Raw genomic sequence first — 22,151 nt, 5'->3', positions numbered from 1 at the left:
TAGATGGAGCCTGTTAGCTGAGGCCAAAGGCAGGAAGCAAAGGCCAGTGCTCTGTGTACTTTGAAACTTTCATAGTCACTGAACTTTGACAGTTAAAAAAAAGAGGGACCGTGGAGTGAAGAGTTAATGAGGCAAATAAGAATTTTTAAAAAAAAAGGAAAGAAAGAAAAAGCAAAACCGGTGACTGATGGTTAAGGCAGGAAGTCTGACTTAACACAGGTTACTAGACTCAGGAGCGCTCCTTTTCTGGGTCATGGCCAAAAGGCAGACAACATGCTTCGCCCACAGGAAGCAAGGCTTGTCGGCTTGCCATCCCTGTCTGCACGTGGAAATGAATGCACAGCTACAGGAGGAAGATGAGAGTGTAATTTGGAGATAGAAGTAGTCAAAGGAATTCAACTGAGAAATAACATCCTGGCACAAACTTAAGACACAAAAATAAAATCAATTTCACAAGACCCAGAAAACCTGATTCTTGTGAAGTACCCTCACAGAATCTCAACAGGCTTAGGCATCTCCAGTCTCCTAACCCCTCCCACCACCATGCCTTTGCTCCAGCCTCCGTGGAAATTTGCAGTCTCTCCATCCCTCATCTGCCTTTGTCCAGGGTGGCCTGGGGCCATCAGTCCTGCTGCTGCCTCCTCCCCATCCTAGGCCCTCTGGGTCCAGAGGTCCACCAGACCCACCTCACTGAGTAAAGGCACCTCCCGTGTGCCACCCCACCCCTCCTGGCCTCTGACTGCCTGGAACCTGGACTGGCATCACCGTCTCCTCTGACACCTGGACTCTCTCCCGTGTCAGGGCAGTGCGGCTCAGTAGTTAAGCATAGCGTCTCAACCAGTATCTGGCATTGGTCAGACAGACCTAGCGTTTTGAGAAGTGGTCAAGAGAGCAAGCTTTGGTGCCAGGTTGCCGGGGTCTAATTCCTAGCTTCCCCCACTTACCACCATAAAAATAAAATCAGTGTGCTATCTTGGATAGGTTATCTCACATCTGTGAGCCTCAGTTTTCTCATCTGTAAAATGGGGATAAAAATGTTACCTACCTCTGGGAGCTGAGGGGTTTATGAAATGAATTCATACGTGTTAAGAACTGAGAACAGTTTTGGACACCTAGTAAGTGTTCCGTGTATGTTAGATACTATTATTTGAATCCCCTCCCTACCACGTGCCAGCTGTGAAACCTCGTGCACGTGATTTAGTCTAAGTTCCAGCTTCAACACTTACTTCCTTGTTCCCCTGCAGCCGCGCATTCATTCCCATGAGCAAACAGGAGTGGTTAACAGACAAGCCTTGTCCTCTAGGCTCAGAATGTTTTCTATTGGTTGGGCCATGACCCAGATAATGACTACTCACCTGTATTTAGTAACTTGTGTCATTCAGTCTCTTTTCTCCCTGAAGGATTTGTCAGGAGCTACACTTTTATACTTCATTCCTTTTGCCTCCTTCTGTCTCAAACTTTTGGTCAAGATTTCATGCCTGTTTTTTGGTTTTTTTTTTGAATGCAGAGTTTTGTGATTTCCAAATGCAAACCCAGGCCATCTCAAGAATGGGGTTAATCATAGGATTACGGGAGATATTGCAGGCAGCCTGGATGAATGGCCTCGGCAACTATCAGAGCTGCAAACAGGGAGCCATCCTGGACTCCTTCCTTTCCTTCACCTCCGACATCCAGCTGGTCACTAAGTTCCATCAATTTGGACTTTTAAACATTTATAATTTTTTAAGAAAATTTTTAAGAGCAGCAAAATTGCGAGGAAAGTACAAAGAGTTCTCATTTCCCCTCTACCCACTCTTCATTATTAATGTCTCCCATCAGAGTGGTACATTTGTTACAATTGATGAACCTACATTGACACATTGTAATCACCTAAAGTTCACTCTTGCTGTTGTACATTCTATGCACTTGGACAGATGTAGAACGACATGTACCCATCACTATGGTATCATTCAGAGAATTTTTACTGCCCTAAAAATCCTTGGTGCTCCACGTATCCATCCCTCCCCCAAACCCAAGTCTGACTTTTGAACGCCTCCTGAATATGCCTCTCTCTGCCATCTTCACCACCATCTGTCTAGTTCAGACCACCTGTATCTCTCATCCCATCACTGCAAAAGTCCCCAGAGACTGATGGCTCTGTCTCCAATGGGGCTTCCCTTCTGTAATCCATCCTGCCTCTGTGGTGGCCAATGTGACCTTTCCAAAACAGAAACCTGACTCTGTCCTTCCCCTACTTAAAACTGTCTCATTTCTCCTCACTGCCTCAGAGGATGCCCAGACTTCAATGAGGAGGATTACCACTCCCCACCTTTCACATCGAAAATGTTTCTAAACACCTCCCTGCACCTCAGCCCATGACAGAGATCGTACTTTTCGTCACTGTCAAAAGGGAAAATGCATAATGCCCAAACATACTAGGACCATTAAGTGCATCTGAATTATAAAAATCATGGCAATATTTATTGACATCTAAAAATAGTAGCATGTGTATTTACAGTCTTTATTCATTCAACAGGCAATATTTGGTGCACATAAGAATTTGAGAACTCCTTCCACATAACTTTATGATTCTCCCCAAAGTTCTCTGGGGGCTCAAAGGATAAAAATAGTTGGCCTAGAACTTAAACTCTAAGCTCTTTTTCCCTCTAGCTCTCCTAAAAGGCTTTTGGGCACACTGTCTTCCCATGTACAGCCAAGCTCCAGTTGTGGGACTCTCTTTGTTTCTTCAGGACACCCCAGAACCTTCCACACCTTCTCAGAGGGTCTCTGCCTCCAACCTTCTCTCTGGCAAATCCCTACCCCTTTTAACCCCATCTCAAATGTCATCTCCTCTGACATTTTGCTACTTTTCCCTCTATACAAAACTCAATTAGCACCAAGCTTAGTGTGTTGGAATTATATGTTGATATATCTTTTTCTCCCTTTATAAACTTTTCATGGGAAGATACCTTGCCTGCTTCATCATCTTTGCACCTCCTCCAATGACACAGCTCCTACAATTGGTAGTTGCTTGATAAATGTTGGACTAATGAGTGGAGGAAGGAACAGTCTCTAAAGAGATTTTATCTCATTGGTGCAGATGTGCTAATGGGAGAGAGCCAACAGGCTGTCCAAGGTAAAGGATGTGCATTTTGATAGAGCCCTGGAGGAGTAATAGATGTTGGGTCTGTCATGCCAGCCAGGAGGTTGGGTGGCACATGGCACCTTTGTATCAGAGGTGATTTTCTGATTGTGGCTTTAGAAGGGAACCTAGTGGACTGCTCATCATCTTATGGAGAATTTGCCCCTGAGATCCCAGCTGCCTCAGGATAAAATGAACACGTGCTGGTAGCCAGCACCTTCACCGTCCATTACTTCCACTAGAAAAGTCCACATGTGACAGGGATCTAACCTGTGTAGGATCTAATCTATTGTCTAACATCCTTGCATTCAGAGGAGATATTTGATGGAGAGAAGAGGCAGCTGATATTAGCAATATCCATGGATGGTGGAAATGGCAGGGTGAAGGCTGTCTCCCCAGCCAGCTACAGCACTGCCTGCCACCCCAAAATTCAGCTCCAACCTGGAAGCAGGATGGTAAGATCTATTCTGCTCAGGGTCCATAGATTCAGGGGTCTCAAGGGTCAAAAGGTTTGGGTTTAAGTTCCAGTTCTGCCATTGAAATGCTACGTGCTTTTAAAATTTTATATTCACAAATATTATACTCATACAAAAGAATAATTATAATGTATGTTTCCAAAGAAAAAGAATAAAAATCTATGTTACCATCATTCAGCATAAGTAGAATATTGCCAACACCTCTAGCTTTTTCTTCATGCCTCACTGCAAACCCATATTCCTTCCTAACCCTCCCAGAGGTAACCAGTTTATTGCATTTTATGTTTGTCATTATCTTGCTTTTCTTTATAGTTCTCCCACATACATAAGCAGGTAGATGATATATATGTTTATGCACTTTAAATATGGACTCCAATCTGTTCTTTTTTTTTCAATCAATGTTATTCATTCACATTGATGCTTTTAATAGTTATTCATTCGTACTGATGTATGAATATACTACAATTTTCCTGAAGTTGGGTCTTTGGGATGTTCCTAATTAATAGCTATTATGAATAAAGCTACTATGAACATTTAAGTATCAGTCTTTGTACAGGCAAATGTGTTCAGGTCTCTTAGATAAATATGTAGAATTGGAATTGCTACGTTTATGGAAAATATAGGTTTAACATCATAAGAATCTTCCGAACTGTTTTCCAAAATGGTTGTACCATTTTACAGTCCCACCAGGAATCTATGAGAGTTCTGTTGTTGCATTTCCTTGTCAGCACTTAGCATTATCAGTCTTGTTAGTTTTAGCCATTCTAATGGATGTCTAGAGGTATCTCATTGTGATTTTCATTTTTATTTTCCTGATGATTAATGACATTCAGCATTTTTTTATGTACTTATTTTTTATTCATATATCTTCTTTGGAGAAGTGTCTGTTCAAATCATTTGCCCATTTTTTATTGTTTATCTTTCTATTATTGAGTTGTAAGAATTCTTTATATGCTCTGTATACAAACCCTTTGTCAGATACATACATGTGAATATCTTCTTTTAGTCTGATACTTGCTTTTAACTTTTTAATAACATCTTTGGAAGATCAGAGATTTTTAATATTTATGCAGACCCACTTGCTAATTTTGTTTTTATAGTTTGAATCTTTTGTGTCCTAAAAAATCTTTGCCATCCTTTAGATCATAAAGATTTTCCTCTAAAATTTTTATAGTTTTAGTTTTTATGTTTAGATATATGATCTTTTTCAAGAAAATATTTGTGGGTGGGGTAAGGTAATGGTCTAGGTTCATTTTTTTTCTGTATGTCTATCCAATTGTACCAGCAACGTATGTTGAAAAAACTACCCTTTCACCATAGAATTACCTTGGCGTCTATGAAAGAATAATGCCCCTCCCCCCAAAAGAAGTTCATGTCCTAACCTAACATAAGAATATGTTAGGTGAATATGTTGCTAATAGGATGACCTTAAAATAGGGAGATTACCCCAGATTGCTTGGGTTGACTCAATGTAAATACAGGGGTCCTTAAAAATGGAAGAAGGAAGCAGAATAGAAGTTAGAAGCATGAAATGTGAAAAGTACTTGACCCACCACTGCTAAATTTGAAGATGGAGAAAGGGGCCACAACCCAAGGATTGAGGGCAGCCTCTAGTAGCTGGAAAAGGTAAGGAAACATTCTCCTCTAGATCTTCTAGAAGGAACAGAGCCTTGCTGACACGGTGACTTTTACCCAGTGGGACCTGTGCCGGATTGCTAATTTACAGAATTCTAAAATAATAAATTCATATTGTTTTAAGCCACCAAGTTGGTGGTAATTTGTTACAGCAGCAATGAAAAATTAATCCAGTGCTATCAATTGACCATATATATGTGGATCTATTGCCATACTATTCCACTGATCAATACATTTCCCTGTCTTGCTTACTGTACCTTTATATTCAGCTTTATATCAAATCTTGAAATCAGACAGTATAAAAGTCCTCCATTTGTTCTTCTTTTTTAAAATAGTCTTTGTTATTCCATTTCCTTTGCATTTTCATATAAATTTTAGAATCCCCTTTTCAATTTCTGTATAAAAGCCTACAAGCATTTTGATTAGGATTGCATTGAATCTATAGATCAGTTTGGGGCAAACTGACAAACATCATAACAATATTAAGACCTGATCCATGAACATGATATATCTTTACATTGTTTAGTCTTTTACACTTTCTGTCTTTGTTTTGTAGTTTTTAGTGCATAGGTCTGAATATATTTTATTAAATGTATCCCTAAGTATTTCATGTTTTGTGATATGACTGTAAATGCCATGGTTTGCTCATTCCAATTTCCAGCTGAAAGCTGGTAGTATATATAAGTACAATATATTTTGTATATTAACCTTGCTAAACTTGCTTATTAGTACTGGTGACATTTTTGGGTACGTTGCTTAGAATTTTCTACTTAGAGCCTCTTAAAATCCTCTTCTTGTCATTTTCTACTGCCTAGGACTGCCGGTACAATGTTGAACAGAAATGGTGATAATAGACTTCTTCATCTTTTTCCCAATTTTGGAGGTAAAGCATTTAGTCTTTCACTACTAAGTTTGCTTTAGGGTATTTTTGGTTTTGTTTTTGTTTTTTCTGTAGGATATTTTTTGCAGATGTCCTTTTTCAGGTTGAGAAAATTCCTTTTTATCCTGGTTTGCTGAGCGATTGTATCATGTGTAGGTCTTGAAGATTTCAAATGCTTTTTTCTATCTATTGAGGCGACAGTACAGTTTTTCTTTTATTCTGTTAATATGCTGAATTACACTGATTGATTTTTTTAATGTTAACCAATACTGCCTTCCTGGAATGAACCCCAATTAGTCAAGATGTATTCTCTTTTTGTATATTGCAGGATTAAATTTGCTAATGTTTTGTTAAGGATTTTGTGTCTATGTTCACAAAGGTTATTAGCTTATAGTTTGCTTTTCTTGTAATATCTTTGTCTAGCTTTGGTTCATGATAATTCCAGACTCATAACATTATTTGGAAAGTGTTTAACTCCTATTCTATTTTCTGAAAGGTCTTGTGTATAACTAGTATTATTTTTCCCATCAATATTTTATAGAACTCAAAGTCATCTGGACCATGTGTTTTCTTTGAGGGAAGACTTTAAGGATTCAATTTCACTAATAGGTATAAGACTATTCAGATTCCTTGCTTCTTTTTAAGTGAGCTATAGTATAATTTGTCTTTCAAGGAATTAGCCTATTTTACCTAAAGTATTGAATTTGATAGCATAGAGTTGATAACAATATTCCCTACATGATATGTAGTGGTGGTCCCTCTTTCATTCCTGATATTGGTAATTTGTACCTTCTTCTTTATTCTTGCTCAATCTCACTATGGTTTTATCAACCATTATATTGTTGATTTTACTATTTTCTCAATTTTCAGTCTGCTTCCTATTTTATTAATTTCTGTTCTTATCTTATTTCTTTCCTTCTACTTACTTTGTTCTTAGTATGTTATGCTTTTTTATTTTCTGAAGATGAAAGCTTAGAAAACTGATTTTAGACTTTTCTTCTTTTCTAATGTAAGCATATAAATTATACATTCTTCTTGAAGCACTCTTTTAGCTTCATCTCACAAATTTTGATATGTTTTGTTTTTGTTTTCATTCAACTCAAAATACTTTCCAATTTCTCTTGTGATTTCCTCTTTGATATGGATTATTTAGAAATGTTGCTTCAGAGCTTCCCTTCCCTGGTGGCGCAGTGGTTGAGAGTCCGCCTGCCGATGCAGGGGACGTGGGTTCGTGTCCCGGTCCGGGAAGATCCCACATGCCACGGAGCGGCTGGGCCTGTGAGCCATGGCCACTGAGCCTGCGCGTCCGGAGCCTGTTCTCCGCAACGGGAGAGGCCACAATGGTGAGAGGCCCACGTACAGGAAAAAAAAAAAAAAAATGAAATGTTGCTTCAATTTTCAAATATCTACAGATTTTCCAGGTATATTTTTACTATTAACTTGTCATTTAATTCCCTGTATTCAGAGAACATCCTCTATATGATTTCAAGTCTTTTAAATTTGTTAGGATTTGTTTTATGGTCTAGCACATGGTTAAAACTTGGTGAAAGATCCATGTACACTTGAAAGAATGTGTGGTCTGCTGTTGTTGGAAAGAATGTTCTATAAATGTCAATTATCTCCAGTTTTTTTTGTTTTGTTTTGTTTTGGTTTTTTTTATGGTACGCAGGCCTCTCACTGTTGTGGTCTCTACCGTTGCGGAGCACAGGCTCCGGACGCACAGGCTCAGCGGCCATGGCTCACGGGCCCAGCCGCCCCGCAGCATGTGGGATCCTCCTGGACCGGGGCACGAATCCGTGTCCCCTACATTGGCAGGCAGACCCCCAACCACCACGCCACTAGTGAAGCCCCTCCTTATTGCTTTTTGATCTGGGTGATCTATCCATTATTGAATGTGAGGCATTGAAGTCTCTTACTATTACTGTGTTGCTACTTTTTTTCTTCTTTCAGATCTGTCAATGTTTGTTTTATTTATTTAGACACTCTGATGTTGGGCGTAAAAATATTTATAATTGTTATACTTGCCTGTTGAATTGTCTCTTTCATCACTATGTATCGATAATTACCTTCTTTGTCTCTCATGATAGTTTTTGACTTAAATACTATTTTCTTTGATATAAACATAGCCACTTCTGTTCTCTTTGGGTGTCATTTATATGGAATATCTCTTTCCATCCCTTCACTTTTAGTTACATGTGTCCTGAAATCTAAAGTGAGTCCGCTGTAGCCAGCACATAGTTGGCTATTGCTTTTTTAAAAATCAGTTCAGCCATTCTATATTTCTTGATTGTTGAGTTTAATCCATTTCCTTTTAAAGTAATTGTTGATAGATTAGGCCTTGCTATTGCCATTTTGGTGGTTGTTTTCTGCCTGTTTCGTAGCTCTTTTGTTCTTCTCTTGCTGTCTTCCTTTGTGATATGATTTCTTTTGTAGTGGTATACTTGGTTCTTCCACCTTTATTATTATTTTTAAATGTATTATAGGTTTTTTTCTTTGTGATTACCATGCGGTTTTCATGAAACTTCTTATAACAGTCTATTTTAAACTTATAACAATTACATACCAAAACTCTTCAGTTGTAACAATTTGTAGCAATTCGTGCAAAACTCTCTACACTTCTACTCTCCCTGACATTATATGTTATTTATGTCAGAATCTACGATTTTTATATTGTGTATCCTTTAATAAATGTTGTGGCTATAGTTATTCTTAATACTTTTATCTTTCATCTTTTATACTTGAGTTCAAAGTGGTTTGTGCACCACCAATACAGTATTACATTATTCTGTATTCATCTATATATTTGTCTTTACTGATGAGGTTTATACTTTCATGTTACTGTTTAGTATCCTTTCATTTCAACTTGAAGAATTCTTACCACTTCTTGTAAGACTGGTGTAGTGGTGACAAAATTCCTGTTTTTATTGGTCTTGGTAAGTCTTTATATCTCCTACGTTTTAAAAAGACAGTTTTGCTGGGTCTAGCATTCTTGTTTTGCAGGTTTTTCTTTTAGCACAATATAGTATCTCATTCTTTCCTGACCTGTAACGTTTCTTCTGAGAAACATGCCGATCGTCTTATGGAGGTGAGCCCTTTGTATGTGATGAGTTGCTTTTCCCTTGCCACATTCAAACTTCTCTCTTTATTTTTGACTGTTGACAATTTAATTATAATGCATCTTACTATAGACTTCTTTAGGTTCAACATTTGCAGTCATTTAGGTTTCATGGGCCTGGATGCCCATTTCCCTCCCCAGATTTGGGGAGTTTTCAGCCATTGTTTCTCTAACTAAGTTTTCTACCCCTTTCTTTTCCTCTTCTCCTTCTGGGACTTCCATAATGCATATATTGGTTATCTTGATGGTGTTCTATAACTCTTATAGGCTTTCTTCACTCTTTTTCATTTCGTTTTGTTCTTTTGACTGGATAATTTCAAATGACTTGTCTTTGAATTCACTGATTCTTTCTTCTACTTGATTAAGTCTGTTGTTGAAACTCTTGATTGAGCTTCAGTTCAGTTATTATATTCTTCACTTCCAAAATTTCTGTTTGCTTTCTTTAATGGTTTCTATCTCCTTTTTGAACTTCTCGTTTTGTTCATGTATTGTTTTCCTGGTTTCATTTAGTCGTCTGTGTTCTCTGTAGCTCATTGAGCTTCTTTAAGATGATTATTTTGAATTCATTCTCAGTCAGTGATGGATGTCCATTTCTTTAGGGTAAATTACTGATGCTTTATTTTTGCCCTTTGGTGCCTTCTGTTGGTATCTGCACATTAGAAGAGGGAGTAACTTCTTTCAGTCTTTACAGAATGGCTTCAGCAGGGAAAACCCTTCACCAGTCAGTGTAGCCAGAGATTCTGGGTGGGCCAGGTGACAGAGCCCATGGGCAAAGTAGAACCATAAATGGGGTCCACAGGTGGGCAGGACTGACACTGGGCTCCACATGTGGACTTGCTACCTATTACGTGGGAGAATTCTGAAGCCAAAAGGATCTCTCTTGGTGCTGCTCTGTACCAAGTTGGGGGAGGGGTGATGTGGGTGCAGTGAAATTGTTCTTACCCTTTTCAATGCATCCTTTCTCATTCTGTGCTTCACTGAGTTGCTGTAATCTCTCACCTGGATTCCAGAGCTCTCATAAAGTATTTTAACCTGGGGATGGCTATTAAATTGACATTTTTGTGGAGAGGCAAGGGCTGGAACCTCCTATTCCTCCATATTGCTGATGTCACTCCAGGCTTTGTTTTTTAAATCCAGTCTGACAATCTCTATCTTATAATTGGAGAGCCTAGAATATTCACACTTAATGTAATTAACAATATGGTTGGGTTTAAATTTACCATCTTGCAATTTGTTTTGTATTTGTCCCATATGTTCTTTATTTCTTTTTCTCCTTTTCCTACCTTCTTTTATATTGAGATTTTAAAAAAATGTTCTATTTAATTTCCACTTTGGCTTATTAACTATGTTTCCATGTTTTTACAAATTTTTTAGTGGATGCCCTGGGATTTACAATATACTTCTTTAACTTACTGCATCTGATTCAAGTAATATATAACACATTACCTTTCCACATTGTGGGTTGATTGCCTTAAGGAGACAGTATATATATGGATATTAAAGAGATTCTGAGGGGTCAGAAAGAAAAGAGGAGAGCTGAAGAGAAAGATTCTATTGTCTTAGAGAGTACATATAGCATCATGAACAGAATTTTGCTAGAAATATGAATGTTAAAGATGCTTTTGGTGAGGTCTCATACAGAAATGAAGGTCATGTTATTGAAAATTGGAGAAGCACTTGTAAGTAATAAACTTGGATATTTAGCTGAGGAAATTTCTAAGCAAAGTGTTGAAGGTGAAGCAGGCTGTCTCCTTGCTATGACTGGAGAGAAATAAATTGAAGGAACTAATAGGCAACAACAAACCAGCACTTGACAATTGGGAAGAATCTCAGCCTATCCAGATATGATGCTCTGGAAATGGAACTAACGGTGTGACTGGACAACAGTTGACTAAAGAGACTAGGCATGGGACTCATGGATCCAATCAACCATCTCAGCAGAATCCAGGAATAGAGGTGTAGTTATTCAGGAAGGATATGGGAGGACTGTCTTGTCTAATGACTTGACCTTTCACAGATTTTATGTTAGGCTAACATGAGATTTAGCAATTTTTTATCAACAGAAACACTGCAGGCCTGGACTGAAAGAGACAGTGATAGGATGAACTGAAGGAAGAATTACTTCAAGGACAGAGCCACAAATGCTGAAGCCAGTGAGGCTGCCACTGCCACCACCAAAGGCTCAAACAGCAGGGGCAAAGCTGCCACCCAGGATGGAGGGTGGGTCTGAAGGGCAAAGCATCAGTCCAGAAAGGACTGTTGACTAGTCTCAAGTCATAAAATTTAATGGAATTTTCCCTGCTAGGGTTTGGACTTCATTGGGACCCATGACCTTACATTTTTTTTCCTTCCAATTTCATCCTTTTGGAGTGGAAATGTCTATCCTGTGCCTGTGCCTCCATTGTAGTTTGGAAACTGATGATAGGTTCACAGATGGAGAAGAATTTTGTCCCAGGATGAATCATATCCCATTTCACCCATAACTGATTTAGATGATATTTAAATGAGATTTTAGACTTAGATGATGGAATGGGTTAAGACTTTTGGAGATGTTGGGATGGGATGAATGTATTTTGTGTAAGATATGAATTGGGGAGCTCCAGGGGGCAGCAGTTATGGATTGAATTGTGCCCTCCTCCTATATTCATAGCTTGAATCCCTAACTCCCACCACCTCAGTATGTGACCTTATTTGGAAATAAGGTTGTTTCAGGTATAATTAGTTAAGGGGAGGTCATACTGGAGTAGAGTGGGTCCCTGATCTAGTATGTATGACCAGTGGGGAAAATTTGGACACAGTCATTATGAACACAGGGAGGACAACATGTGAAGATGAAGGCATAGATTAAAATAATGCTTCTACAAGCCAAGAATGCCTAAGATTGCCAGCAAACCACCAGAATCCAAGAGGGAAGCATGGAATGGAGTCTTCCTCACAGGCTTCAGAAAGAACCAATCCTTCTGACACCTTGTCTTGGACTTCTAGCCTCCAGAACTGTGAGACAATACATTTCTATTGTTTAAGCCACATAGCGACCCAAGGAAACAAATATAAACAGTATGTTTTTATTTTTCCTTTCCCTTTCTTTGTGTTACTTATGACATACATTTCATTTTTATGGGATTAAAAATCCAGTAATATGTTGTTATTAATTTTAATTTAAAGAGTCAACTATCTTTTAAAGAAATTAACTTCATTTTTTGAAAGTCTTAAGGGTGTAAGATTAGAATGTTTTTCTAACTCCTTATGAAACTGAGCATCTGCTTTTTCATGTTGTTCATTTTTGTTTCCACATCTGTCAAGTGACTAACTCCTCATGCCTTTGTCTATTTTTCTATGAGGTTTTTCTGTTTTTAAATTTTCCTTATTGATTTGTGGAAATACTTTATATATGCTGAATACTAATCCTTTGAGGCTTTCCTAATTGGTGATTTATTTTTCTTTATGGGCTCTCATAATAAACAAAAAGACTTAATTTCAATGAGTTGAATATATCTATATTTTCCTCTATGATTTGTGCTTTTGGAGTCTTAGAAATATTTTGCAACTCTGAGGTCTTATAGATATTATTTTCTATTATTTTTCTAAAAGTTTTATAGTTTCTCCTTTCATACGAAATATGTAATATATCTAGAATTGATTTTTTTTTAACATCTTTATTGGGGTATAATTGCTTTACAATGGTGTGTTAGTTTCTGCTTTATAACAAAGTGAATCAGTTATACATATACATATGTTCCCATATCTCTTCCCTCTTGCGTCTCCCTCCCTCCCACCCTCCCTATCCCACCCCTCCAGATGGTCACATAGCACCGAGCCGATATCCCTGTGCCATGCGGCTGCTTCCCACTAGCTATCTACCTTACGTTTGTTAGTGTGTATATGTCCATGACTCTCTCTCACCCTGTCACAGCTCACCCTTCCTCCTCCCCATAGCCTCAAGTCCGTTCTCCAGCAGATCTGTGTCTTTATTCCTGTCTTACCCCTGGGTTCTTCATGACATTTTTTTTTCTTCTTAAATTCCATATATATGTGTTAGCATATGGTATTTGTCTTTTTCTTTCTGACTTACTTCAATCTGTATGACAGACTCTAGGTCTATCCACCTCATTACAAATAGCTCAATTTCATTTCTTTTTATGGCTGAGTCATATTCCATTGTATATATGTGCCACATCTTCTTTATCCATTCATCCGATGATGGGCACTTAGGTTGTTTCCATCTCCGGGCTATTGTAAAAAGAGCTGCAATGAACATTTTGGTACATAACTCTTTCTGGATTTTGGTTTCCCAGGGTATATGCCCAGTAGTGGGATTGCTGGGTCATATGGTAGTTCTATTTGTAGTTTTTTAAGGAACCTCCATACTGTTCTCCATAGTGGCTGAACCAAGTCACATTCCCACCAGCAGTGCAAGAGTGTTCCCTTTTCTCCACACCCTCTCCAGCATTTATTGTTTCTAGATTTTTTGATGATGGCCATTCTGACTGGTGTGAGGTGATACCTCATTGTAGTTTTGATTTGCATTTCTCTAATGATTAGTGATGTTGAGCATCCTTTCATGTGTTTGTTGGCAGTCTGTATATCTTCTTTGGAGAAATGTCTATTTAGGTCTTCTGCCCAGTTTTGGATTGGGTTGTTTGTTCTTTTGTAATTGAGCTGCATGAGCTGCTTGTAAATTCTGGAGATTAATCCTTTGTCAGTTGCTTCATTTGCAAATATTTTCTCCCATTCTGAGGGTTGTCTTTTGGCCTTGTTTATGGTTTCCTTTGCTGTGCAAAAGCTTTGAAGTTTCATTAGGTCCCATTTGTTTATTTTTGTTTTTATTTCCATTACTCTAGGAAGTGGGTCAGAAAGGATCTTGCTGTGATTTATGTCATAGTGTGTTCTGCCTATGTTTTCCTCTAAGAGTTTGATAGTTTCTGGCCTTACAATTAGGTCTTTAATCCATTTTGAGCTTATTTTTGTGTATGGTGTTAGGGAGTGATCTAATCTCATACTTTTACATGTACCTGTCCAGTTTTCCCAACACCAATAATTGAAGAGGCTGTCCTTTCTCCACTGTACATTCCTGCCACCTTTATCAAAGATAAGGTGACCATATGTGCGTGGGTTTATCTCTGGGCTTTCTATCCTGTTCCATTGATCTATATTTCTGTTTTTGTGCCAGTACCATACTGTCTTGATTACTGTAGCTTTGTAGTATAGTCTGAAGTCAGGGAGCCTGATTCCTCCAGCTCCTTTTTTCGTTCTCAAGATTGCTTTGGCTATTCGGGGTCTTTTGTGTTTCCATACAAATTGCAAAATTTTTTGTTCTAGTTCTGTGAAAAATGCCAGTGGTAGTTTGATAGGGATTGCATTGAATCTATAGGTTGCTTTGGGTAGTAGAGTCATTTTCACAATGTTGATTCCTCCAATCCAAGAACATGGTATATCTCTCCAACTATTTGTATCATCTTTAATTTCTTTCATCAGTGTCTTATAATTTTCTGCATACAGGTCTTTTGTCTCCTTAGGTAGGTTTATTCCTAGATATTTTATTCTTTTTGTTGCAATGGTAAATGGGAGTGTTTTCTTGATTTCCATTTCAGATTTTTCATCATTAGTATATAGGAATGCCAGAGATTTCTGTGCATTAATTTTGTATCCTGCTACTCTACCAAATTCATTGATTAGCTCTAGTAGTTTTCTGGTAGCATCTTTAGGATTCTCTATGTATAGTATCATGTCATCTGCAAACAGTGACAGCTTTACTTCTTCTTTTCCGATTTGGATTCCTTTTATTTCCTTTCCTTCTCTGACTGCTGTGGCTAAAACTTTCAAAATTATGTTGAATAAGAGTGGTGAGAGTGGGCAACCTTGTCCTTTTCCTGATCTTAGTGGAAATGCTTTCAGTTTTTCACCATTGAGGATGATGTTGGCTGTGGGCTTGTCATATATGGCCTTTATTATGTTGAGGAAAGTTCCCTCTATGCCTACTTTCTGCAGGGTTTTTATCATAAATGGGTGTTGAATTTTGTCAAAAGCTTTCTCTACATCTATTGAGATGATCATATGGTTTTTCTCCTTCAATTTGTTAATATGGTTTATCACATTGATAGATTTGCGTATATTGAAGAATCCTTGCATTCCTGGAATAAACCCCACTTGATCATGGTGTATGATCCTTTTAATGTGCTGTTGGTTTCTGTTTGCTAGTATTTTGTTGAGGATCTTTGCATCTATGTTCATCAGTGATATTGGCCTGTAGTTTTCTTTCTTTGTGACATCCTTGTCTGGTTTTGGTATCAAGGTGATGGTGGCCTCGTAGAAGGAATTTGGGAGTGTTCCTCCCTCTGCTATATTTTGGAAGAGTTTGCGAAGGATAGGTGTTAGCTCTTCTCTAAATGTTTGATAGAATTCGCCTGTGAAGCCATCTGGTCCTGGGCTTTTGTTTCTTGGAAGATTTTTAATCACAGTTTCAATTTCAGTGCTTGTGATTGGTCTGTTCATATTTTCTATTTCTTCCTGATTCAGTCTTGGCAGGTTGTGCATTTCTAAGAATTTGTCCATTTCTTCCAGATTGCCCATTTTATTGGTATAGTTGCTTGTAGTAATCTCTCATGATCTTTTTTATTTCTGCAGTGTCTGTTGTTACTTCTCCTTTTTCATTTCTAATTCTATTGATTTGAGGCTTCTCCCTTTTTTTCTTGATGAGTCTGGCTAGTGGTTTATCTATTTTGTTTATCTTCTCAAAGAACCAGCTTTTAGTTTTATTGATCTTTGCTATTGTTTCCTTCATTTCTTTTTCATTTATTTCTGATCTGATTTTTATGATTTCTTTCCTTCTGCCAGCTTTGGGGTTTTTTTGTTCTTCTTTCTCTAATTGCTTGAGGTGCAAGGTTAGGTTGTTTATTCGAGGTGTTTCCCGCTTCTTAAGGTGGGTTTGTATTTCTATAAACTTCCCCCTTAGAACTGCTTTTGCTGCACCCCATAGGTTTTGGGTCGTTGTGTCTCCATTGTCATTTGTTTCTAGGTATTTTTTTATTTCCTATTTGATTTCTTCAGTGATCACTTCGTTATTAAGTAGTGTATTGTTTAGCCTCCATGTGTTTGTATTTTTTACAGATCTTTTCCTGTAATTGATATGTAGTCTCATGGCGTTGTGGTCGGAAAAGATACTTGATAAAATTTCAATTTTCTTATATTTAACAAGGCTTGATTTGTGACCCAAGATATGATCTATCCTGGAGAATGTTCCATGAGCACTTGAGAGAAATGTGTATTCTGTTATTTTTGGATGGAGTGTCCTATAGATATCAATTAAGTCCATCTTGTTTAATGTATCATTTAAAGCTTGTGTTTCCTTATTGATTTTCATTTTGGATGATCTGTCCATGGGTGAAAGTGGGGTGTTAAAGTCCCCTACTATGAATGTGTTACTGTCGATTTCCCCTTTTATGGCTGTTAGTATTTGCCTTATGTATTGAGGTGCTCCTATGTTGGGTGCATAAATATTTACAATTGTTATATCTTCTTCTTGGATCAATCCCTTGATCATTATGTAGTGTCCTTCTTTGTTTCTTCTAATAGTCCTTATTTTAAAGTCTATTTTGTCTGATATGAGAATTGCTACTCCAGCTTTCTTTTGATTTCCATTTGCATGGAATATCTTTTTCCATCCCCTTACTTTCAGTCTGTATGTATCTCTAGGTCTGGAGTGGGTCTCTTGTAGACAGCATATGTAAGGGTCTTGTTTTTGTATCCATTCAGCCAATCTGTGTCTTTTGGTGGGAGCATTTAGTCCATTTACATTTAAGGTAATTATCGATATGTACGTTCCTATTCCCATTTTCTAAATTGTTTTGGGTTCGTTATTATAGGTCTGTTCCTTCTCTTGTGTTTCTTGTCTAGACAAGTTCCTTCAGCATTTGTTGTAAAGCTGGTTTTGTGGTGCTGAACTCTCTCAGCTTTTGCTTGTCTGTAAAGGTTTTAATTTCTCCATCGAATCTGAATGAGATCCTTGCTGGGTAGAGTAGTCTTGGTTGCAGGATTTTCTCCTTCATCACTTTCAGTACGTCCTGCCACTCCCTTCTGGCTTGTAGGGTTTCTGCTGAGAGATCAGCTGTTAACGTTATGGGGATTCCCTTGTGTGTTATTTGTTGTTTTTCCCTTGCTGCTTTTAATATGCTTTCTTTGTATTTAATTTTTGACAGTTTTATTAATATGTGTCTTGGCGTATTTCTCCTTGGATTTATCCTGTATGGGACTCTCTGTGCTTCCTGGACTTGATTAACTATTTCCTTTCCCATATTAGGGAAGTTTTTGACTATAATCTCTTCAAGTATTTTCTCAGTCCCTTTCTTTTTCTCTTCTTCTTCTGGAACCCCTATAATTCGAATGTTGGTGCGTTTAATGTTGTCCCAGACATCTCTGAGACTGTCCTCAGTTCTTTTCATTCTTTTTTCTTTATTCTGCTCTGCAGTAGTTATTTCCACTATTTTATCTTCAAGGTCACTTATCCGTTCTTCTGCCTCAGTTATTCTGCTATTTATCCCATCTAGAGTACTTTTAATTTCATTTATTGTGTTGTTCATCATTGCTTGTTTCATCTTCATTTCTTCTAGGTCCTTGTTAACTGTTTCTTGTATTTTGTCCATTCTACTTCCAAGATTTCGGATCATCCTTACTATCATTATTCTGACTTCTTTTTCAGGTAGACTGCCTATTTCCTCTTCATTTGTTAGGTCTGGTGGGTTTTTATCTTGCTCCTTTATCTGCTCTGTGTTTTTCTGTCTTCTCATTTTGCTTATCTTACTGTGTTTGGGGTCTCCTTTTTGCAGGCTGCAGGTTCGTAGTTCCCGCTGTTTTTGATGTCTGTCTCCAGTGGCTAAGGCTGGCTCAGTGGGTTGTGTAGGCTTCCTGGTGGAACGGACTAGTGCCTGTGTTGTGGTGGATGAGCCTGGATCTTGTCTCTCTAGTGGGCAGGTCCACGTCTGGTGGTGTGTTTTGGGGTGTCTGTGGCCTTATTATGATTTTAGGCAGCCTCTCTGCTAATGGATGGGTTTGTGTTCCTGTTTTGCTAGTTGTTTGGCATAGGTTGTCCAGCACTGTAGCTTGCTGGTCGTTGAGTGAAGCTGGGTGCTGGTGTTAAGATGGAGGTCTCTGGGAGATTTTTGCCGTTTGATATTATGTGGAGCTGGGAGGTCTCTTGTTGACCAGTGTCCTGAAGTTGGCTCTCCTACCTCAGAGGCAGAGCCCTGACTCTTGGCTGGAGCACCAAGAGCCTTTCATCCACACGGCTCAGAATAAAAGGGAGAAAAAATAAAGGGAATTAGTAGAAGTATGAAGAAAGAAAGAAAGAAAGGAGGGAAGGAAGGAAGAAAGAAAGAAAGAAGCAAAGAAGGAAAGAAGGCAAGAAGGAAAGAAAGGAGGGAGGGAGGAAGGACGGAAAGAAGGAAAAAAGACAGAAAGAAAAAAGATACAGTAAAATAAAATAAAGTATAATAAAGTTACTGAATTAAAAAATAATTATTTAGAAAAAATAAAGGGACGGATAGTACCTTAGGACAAATGTTGGAAGCAAAGCTATACAGACAAAATCTTACACAGACGCATACACATACACCCTCACAAAAAGAGGTAAAGGGGAAAAAATCATAAATCTTGCTCTCAGAGACCACCTCCTCAATTTGGGATGATTCGTTGTCTAAAGGAAGGAAGGAAGGAAGGAAGGAAGGAAAGAAAGAAAGAAAGGAAGGAAGGAAGAAAGAAGGTAAAGTATAATAAAATTATTAAAATTAATTATTAAGAAAAAAAATTTAAAAAAGAAACTATGGACGGATAGAACCCTAGGACAAATGGTGGAAGCAAAACTATACAGACAAGATCTCACACAGAAGCATACACATACACACTCACAAAAAGGAAAAGGGGAAAAAATCATAGATCTTGCTCTCGAAGCCCACCTCCTCAATTTGGGATGATTCGTTGTCTATTCATGTAGTCCACAGATGCAGGATACATCAAGTTGATTGTGGAGCTTTAATTCCCTGCTTCTAAGGCTGCTGGGAGAGATTATCCTCTCTCTTCTTTGTTCTCACAGCTCCCAGGGGCTCAGCTTTGGATTTGGCCCCGCCCCTGCGTGTAGGTCGCTGGAGGGCGTCTGTTTTTTGCTCAGACAGGACAGGGTTAAAGGAGCCACTGATTCTGGGGCTCTGGCTCACTCAGGCCGGGCGGGAGGGAGGGGCACTGCATGCAGGGCGGGCCTGCGGCGGCAGAGGCCGGCGTGACGTTGCACCAGCCTGAGGCCCGCCGTGCGTTCTCCGGGGGAGTTGTCCCTGGATCCCGGGACCCTGGCAGTGGCGGGCTGCACAGGCTCCGCGGAAGAGGGGTGTGGATAGTAACCTGTGCTCGCACACAGGCCCCTTGGTGGCGGTAGCAGCAGCCTTAGCGTCTCCCGCCCGTCCCTGGTGTCCGTGCTTTTAGCCGCGGCTCGCGCCCGTCTCTTGGGTCCGCACTTTTAGCCGCGGCTCGCGACCGTCTCTGGAGTTCCTTTAAGCAGTGCTCTTGAACCCCTCTCCTCGCGCACCAGGAAACAAAGAGGGAAGAAAAAGTCTTTTGCCTCTACGGCAGGTGCAGACTTTTCCCCGGACTCCCTCCCGGCTAGCCGTGGTGCACTAACCCCTTCAGGCTATGTTCAAGCTGTCAACCCCAGTCCTCTCCCTGCGCTCCGAACGAAACCGAAACCCGAGCCTCAGCTCGCAGCCCCGCACGCCCCGGCGGGTGAGCAGACAAGCCTCTCGGGCTGGTGAGTGCCGGTCGGCACCTATCCTCTGCGGGAATCTCCCCGTTTTGCCCTCCGCACCCCTGTTGCTGTGCACTCCTCCGCGGCTCCCAAGCTCCCCTCGCTGCCTCCCGCAGTCTCCGCCCGCGAAGGGGCTTCCTAGTGTGTGGAAACTTTTCCTCCTTCACAGCTCCCTCCCACTGGTGCAGGTGCCGTCCCTATTCTTTTGTCTCTGTTTTTTCTTTTTTTCTTTTGCCCTACCCAGGTACGTGGGGGAGTTTCTTGCCTTTTGGGAGGTCTGAGGTCTTCTGCCAGCCTTCAGTAGGTGTTCTGTAGGAGCTGTTCCACGCGTAGATGTATTTCTGGTGTATCTGTGGGGAGGAAGGTGATCTCCGCGTCTTACTCTTCCTAGAATTGATTTTTGCATGATATTTGAGACAAGATTTCAGCATACAATTTTTCCGCAAGACTATAATTCTCCCAAAAACATTTAAGGAAAAGACCTTCCTTTCCATACTCATCTGCAATTCCACTTCTTACATATCAAGTTTCCAAATATATGTGGGTCTGTTACTGGGCTCTCCAATTTGTTCCATTGTCCTGTTCAATTTATTTGTCCCTGTAATAAAAGGACATAATTATGATAATTTCACAACACATTTTTTATCTGTTACAATAAACCTGCCACACTCATTTTCCTTTTCAGGATTGTCTTCTGGATTTTTACATGAATTTTAGAATCAACTTGTCAAGTTCCATGAAAAACCCTATTGGAGGCATTCACAGAGCCAGACCCCCGGGCTGCAGGAGGAGAACCTGAATGCAAAGAATCACAAAGTTTGCACAAAAACTTGTGAGAAATAGGACATTTAAAAACACTTTTCAGGGGGACCTTCAAGATGGCAGGGGAGTAAGACATGGAGATCACCTTCCTCCACAAATACATCAAAAATACATGTGCATGCAGAACAACTCCTACAGAACAACTAGTGAACACTGACAGAAGACCACAGACTTCGCAAAAGGCAAGAAACACCCCACGTAACTGGCTGTGTGGCAGACAGAGGATTGGTGCTCTGGCTAGGTGCCAGGCCTGAGCCTCTGAGGTGGGAGAGTCGAGTTCAGGACATTGGTCCACCAGAGATCCCTCGGACCCATGTAATATCAAATGGTGAAATCTCTCCCAGAGATCTCCATCTCAAAGCTAAGACCCAGCTCCACTCAATGACAAGCAAGCTACAGTGCTGGACACTCTATGCCAAACAACTAAAAGACAGGAACACAACCCCACCCATTAGCACAGAGGCTGCTTAAAATCATATTAAGTTCACAGACACCCCAAAACACAACACTGGACATGGTCCTGCCCACCAGAAAGACAAGATCCAGCCTCATCCACCAGAACACAGGCACCAGTCCACTCCACCAGGAAGCCTACACAATCCACTGAACCAACCTTACCCACTGGGGGCAGACACCAAAAGCAATGGGAATTATGAACCTGCAGCCTGTGAAAAGGAGACCCCAAACTGAGTAAGTTAAGCAAAATGAGAAGACAGAGAAATACACAGCAGATGAAGAAACAATGTAAAAACCCACCATCTCAAACAAATGAAGAGAAAATAGGCAGTCTACCTGAAAAGGAATTCAGAGTAGTGTTAGAAAAGATATCCAAAATCGTGGAAATAGAATAGAGAAAATACAAGAAACGTTTAACAAGAACCTAGAAGAACTAAAGAGCAAACAAACAATGATGAACAACACAATAAATGAAATTGAAAATTCTCTAGAAGGAAGCAATAGCAGAATACCTGAGGCAGAAGAACGGATAAGTGACCTGGAAGATAAAATAGTAGAAATAACTACCACAGAGCAGAATAAAGAAAAAAGGATAAAAATAATTGAGAACAGTCTCAGAGACCTCTGGGACAACATCAAACACACCAACATTCGAATTAAAGGGGTCCCAGAAGAAGGAAAAAAAAAGGGGACTGAGAAAATATTTGAAGACATTGTAGTTGAAAACTTCCCTAATATGGGAAAGGAAATAGTCAGTCAAGTCCAGGAAGCACACAGAATGCCATACAGGATAAATCCAAGGAGAAACATGCCAAGACACATATTAATCAAACTATCAAAAATTAAATACAAAGAAAAAA

This window comes from Orcinus orca, chromosome 1 (assembly GCF_937001465.1).
Source record: "Orcinus orca chromosome 1, mOrcOrc1.1, whole genome shotgun sequence".
In the NCBI taxonomy this organism is placed as follows: Eukaryota; Metazoa; Chordata; class Mammalia; order Artiodactyla; family Delphinidae; genus Orcinus; species Orcinus orca.
This window is presented reverse-complemented; position numbering follows the sequence as displayed.